Source organism: Mirounga leonina, unplaced genomic scaffold (genome assembly GCF_011800145.1).
Source record: "Mirounga leonina isolate KUSES-001 unplaced genomic scaffold, KU_Mleo_1.0 Mir_204, whole genome shotgun sequence".
In the NCBI taxonomy this organism is placed as follows: Eukaryota; Metazoa; Chordata; class Mammalia; order Carnivora; family Phocidae; genus Mirounga; species Mirounga leonina.
Window position 1 is genome coordinate 9,119,029 of NW_023270513.1, and position 6,000 is coordinate 9,125,028.

Sequence of the window (6,000 nt, forward strand, 5' to 3'; positions counted from 1 at the left end):
CCCCCTTAGGTCAGGAACAAGACAAGGAAGTCCACTCTCACCTCTTTTATTCAACAAAGTACTGGAAGTCCTATCCACAGCAAGGAGAAAACAAAAAGAAATAAAAGGCATCCAAATTGGTAAGGGAGAATCAAAATTTTCACTATTTGCAAATGACATGATATTATATGTACAGAAAACCTAAAAGGCTCCACCAAAAAAAAAAAAAAATGTTAGAACTGATAAACGAATTCAGAAAAATCACAGGATACAAAATCAATGTATAGTAATCTGTTGCATTTCTATATACCAACAATGAAGCAGAAGAAGGAGAAATTAAGAAAGCAATCCCATTTACAATTGCACCAAAAACAGTAAGTTTACTAGGAATATACTTAACCAAAGAGGTGAAAGCCATGTACTCTGAAAACTAGAGAACACTGATGAGAGAAATTGAAGATGAAACAAAGAAATGGAACGATATTCCATGCTCATGCATTGAAAGAACAAATATGGGTAAAATGTCTACACTACTCAAAGCAATATAGACATTTAAAGCAATCCTTATCAAAATATCAAGAGAAATTTTCACAGAGCTAGAACAAATAATACTAAAATTTGTATGAAACCATAAAAGACTCTGAATAGCCAAAGTAATTTTGAAAAAGAAAAGTAAAGCTGGAGGCATCACAATTCCAGACTTCAAGTTATATTACATAGCTGTAGTGATCAAAACAGTATGCTACTGACACAAAAATAGACACACAGTTCCATGGGACAGAATGGAAAACCCACAGATCAATCCATAATTATATCGTCAATTAATCTTCAACAAAACAGTAAAGAATATCCAATGGGAAAAAAGTCAGTCTCTTCAACAAATAGTGTTGGGTAGACTAGACAGCAACATGCAAAAGAATGAAACTGGACAACTTTCTAACACCATACATAAAAATAAATTCAAAATGGATTAAAGACCTAAATGTGACAACTGAAACCATACAAATTCTAGAAGAGAACATAGGTAGTAAGCTCTTTGACATTAATCAAAGCATGTTTTTCCTAGATATGTCTCCTGAGGCAAGGGAAACAAAAGCAAAAATAAACTATTGGGACTTAATGAAAATAAAAATCTTCTGCACAGTGAAGGAAACAATCAACAAAACTAAAAGTCAATCTACTAAATAGAAGATATTTATCAGTGACATGTTTGATAAAGGGTTAGTATCTAAAATATAGAGAACTTATACAAGTCAACATCCAAAGTACAAATAATCCTATTAAAATGGGCAGAAGATGGAACAGACATTTCTCCAAAAAAGACATACAAATGGCAAAGAGACACATGAAATGCTCAACATCAGTCATCATCAGGGAATTGCAAAGCAAAACTACAATGGACATCACTTCACACACGTCAGAATGACTGAAATAAAAAAACACAAGAAACAACAAGTGTTGGAGAAGATGTGGAGAAAAAGGAACTTTTGTGCATTTTTGGTGGGAATGCAAACTGGTGCAGCCACTGTGGAAAACAGTATGGAGGTTCCTCCAAAAGTTACAAATAGATATACCCTATTATTCAGCAATGAACATTCTGTATATCTACCCCTAAAATTAAAAAAAAAAAAAAACAAAACCACTAATTCAAATGGATACTTGCACCCCTGTATTTATAGCAGTATTATTTACAATAGCCAAGGTATGGAAGCAGCCCAAGTGTCCATCAATTAATGAATGGGTAAAGAAGGTATGGTATATATACAATAGAATATTATTCACCCATAAAAAAGAATGAAATTTTGCCATTTGCAATGATGTGGATGGAGCTAGAGAGAATAATGTTAAGTGAAATAAGTCAGGCAGAGAAAGACAAATGCCATATGACTTCACTCATATGTGGAATTTAAGAAACAAAACAAGTGTGCAAAGTGAGAAAGAGAGAGAGAGAGATTAAGAAAGAGACTATTCATTATAGAGAATAAACTGATGATTACCAGAGGGGAGGTGGTTGGGGTAATGGGTGAAATAGGTGATGGGAATTAAGCAGTGTACTTGTGATGAGGACTGGGTGATGTATGGGATTATTGAATTACTACATTATATACCTGATACTATTATAACACTGTATGTTCACTAACTGTAATTAAAAACTTAAAAAATAATATAAATTGAGACCATGCAAGTGGAAAAAAGGAAATACCTACATGTCTGTCAACAGATGAATGGGTAAAGAAAATGTGGTATATGCACACAATGGAATATTATTCAGTTTTAAAAAAGAAGGGAATCCTGCCAGTTGTCTCAAAATAGAGGAACCTGGAAGGCATTGTGCTAAGTGAAATAAGCCAGACAGAGAAAGGTAAACATGGCATGGTATCATTTTTATGTGGAATCAAAATTAAAAAGTCAAATTCATAGAAAGAAAGTAGAAAAGTGGTTGCTGGGGTTACAGGGCAGAAGGAAATTAAGAGTCTGTGAAAGTTTACAAACCATTTATAAGACAAAGTCTGAGGATCTAATGTATAAAACATGATGACTATGATTGATAACACTGTATTGCATAACTGAAATTTGGTAAGAAAATAGAGCTTAAATGTCGTCACTAAAAGAACTAAATATGTGTCATGATGGATATCTTTATTAACCCATTGGGGGAATTCTTTCACAATGAATGTATACATGTATCAAATCCTCACATTGTACACTTAAATATCTTATAATTTCATTTGTCAGTGATGCCTCTGCAAAGCTGAAAGAAAGCCATCATCAACAAAACATTTTGCTAGAGATTCTAGGCAGGGTAATGAAACAAACAAAATGAATGAAAGTTATCCAGATTGGAAAACAGTTAGTAAAACTATCTGTGTGTGTGCAGCACATGATTGTATATGTAGCAAATCTCAAGGAATAAAAAAAAAAAGTATTAGTGCTGATAAAATATTCAGCCCAGTTGTGTAATAGAAAATCTATCTGCAAAACTTAATTTTCTTTCTATACACTAACAATGAAAAACCCAAAAATAGAATTTAGAAAACAATGTAAAGAGCTTCAAGAAAAACAAAACACTTAGAGATAAATTTACCAGAGGAATTTTAAGATTTGTACACCACAAACTAAAAAATATTATTGAATGAAATTAAAGACCTGAGTAAATGATCTTGAATTGGAAAACTAATCTTGTCAAGATGACAATACTCCCAAAATTAATCTACAGATTTAACACAACACTTATTAAAATCCCAGGATTTTATTTTCAGAAAAAATTAATGGAATATTAAGCTTATCCTAAAATAAATAAGGAAAAATCAGGGACCAAGAATATTTAAAACCATCTTGAGAATGTGGAACAAGATTGAAATTCTCCCACTTTTCAAACTTAATACATAGCTATAGAAATAAAGACTGTGTGGTGCTGGCATAAAGATAGATATATAGATCAGTGGAATATGATTGAGGATAGAAATAACCCTACACATTTATGGCCTATTGATTTTCAAAAAGTTTGCCAAGACTATTCAATAGAGGAATAATAGTCTTTTCAAAAAATGGTGCTGCGACAACTGAATGCAACATGCAAAAGAATGAAGCTGTACTTATACCTTATACCAAATACAAAAGTAACTAAAAATGGATGAAACACCTAAATGTTCAGAGCTACAATTGTAAAACTATTAGAAGAAAGCATAGGAGTACATCTTTTTTATCTTATTTAGACAACAGTTTCTTCAATATGACACCAAAATCAAGAAAAAAATGTATAGATTGTACTTTATCAAAATTCAAACATTTGTACTTGGAAGAACAGTATCAGGAAAGTGAAAAGACAGTCCAAAGAGTGTAAGAAAATATTTACATACATCTGAGAAAGAATTAGTATCCCAAATATTTAAATAATTTTTACAATTCAACAATAAAATATTTAATAACCCACTTAAGATGGCCCAATTATTTGAATAGATGTTTCTCCAACAAAGATACACAAATGACCCAAAAGCATATGGAAAATACACTCAATATCATTTAGTCATTCAGAAATATAAACTGGAATCACAAGATACAACTTAATACCCACAGATGGTTATAATAAAAAAGAGAATAGCAAGTGTTTGCAAGGATGTGGAAATATCAGAACCCTCATACATTACTGGTGGGAATGTAAAATGATGCAGCTACTTTGGAAAAAAAAAATGACAGTTCCTCAGAAAGTTACACATAGAGTTACTCCAAGGTTATTTACCAAAGATAACTGAAAATATGCTAACACAAAAATTTGCACATGAATGTTTATTTCAACATTACTGTCAAGTCAAAAAACAGACACAACCCAAATGTCCATTATTTGATGAATGGAGATAAACAAAATGTCACATTTCCATACAATGGAATGCTATTTGACTATAAAAAGGAGTGAAATACTGCTATATACTACAAGATGGATGAACTTTGAAAACAAAATGTCTAGTGAGCTAAACTAGTGTGAAAATGCCATGTATTTTATGAATCCATTTATATAAAATGTCCAGAATAGGCAAATATGCTGAGACAAAAAGTAGATTAGTGGTTTCTAGAGACTCTGTGTGTGAGGGAATGGGGAATGACTGCTAATGGATATGAAGTTTCTTTTTGGGGTGATGAAAATTTTCTGAAATTAGTGGCGATTGTTACACAATTTTGGCAATATACTAAAAACCACTAAAAAGTACATTGTAGTGTTACTTACAGTTATCCATTTCTTATCAGAATCACTGATCTCGGTCCCTCCCTCATTTATTCCCTGCATAACTATTTTGTGAACATCTTTTAAATGTCTGAAAATGTGCTAGACATTGAGAACACTGACTCTAGTTGGATTTGAGCATCCACCCAAATCCTTACAATGCTTTGCAGTGGATACTGCTTATTGACACAAGGCCTTATCTGCTAGGCTCATTTTTGGTTGATATCATGAGCAACAGATGCCCTAAGACACCTACAAGACAAATGGATATTTGGGTGGTCTTTTCAGAATACAGGCTCACCAAGCATTCAGGAAACAGAAACCCCTTCCTGTAACTTTATATAATCATTTGGCTACATCAAATAATTTCCTTCATTAATTTTGTTATATAAAATGAATCAATCCCCCTGTGTTTAGCACTTTATGATCCATGAAATGCCTTTTCAGATGTTTTCTCATATTAGCCTCAAAAAAAAAAAAAAAAAACTATGTAGACAGCATATTGCTGATTATCCCATTCATATATGATACAACTAAGGCTCTAAGAATGTAAGGAACTCACCAAAATTTCACTTTACTGGCAAGTAACAGAGCTGGCACTAGAATCCAGATTTTTTTATTCTGAAATCATCATTCCTTTCTCTATACCAGCAACTCCTTTTTTATTTCATAAACTTGTGCATTCAAAAAAGTTGTTTTTTTTTACTCTTGGCCATATTTTATTTGTCAAGTTAAGAGGTTAAAAAACAATAAATTATTCTCAACTAATACCCCAAATTAGGAAGAACATAGAGAATATAAGACATGTCTTTAGGTTAAATTCTTTTAACCTTATAAAACATTTGTCACATTATCCTGGTTTTCTTATTTTGCTTTGGATTGATAAAATCTTTTTCATGAGCAGTCACTGGCCAACTACTTCTCAGAGACAGCTAGTTTAATGTCTGAAGAAGACTTGCCATGTATTTTATTGGTACAGAGGAGTGTTCTAATGGCTCAGTTCTTTTACTGTGCAGTGTAGTAGATTTAGTAAAATTCTCATGAAGTGTGTAAGTCTGTTTACCCCTACAATGAATGCTTCTGGACTAGCATTACTTTTTTAGTTCTTGTGTTCCTTTTTTAAGAGTGTTTCTGTCTTATTTGCTTTTTTTGTCAGCTGTAATTTCTTTATCTTGTACTAGTATTTACTCTCCTTTCCCTATTCTAATGTAATGCTTCTAATATTCTGTAATAACAATGCTCATTAGAAGTATTTATAAAATAGGAGCCAAATGGTTTAGAATTATTTAAATATTGTGAAA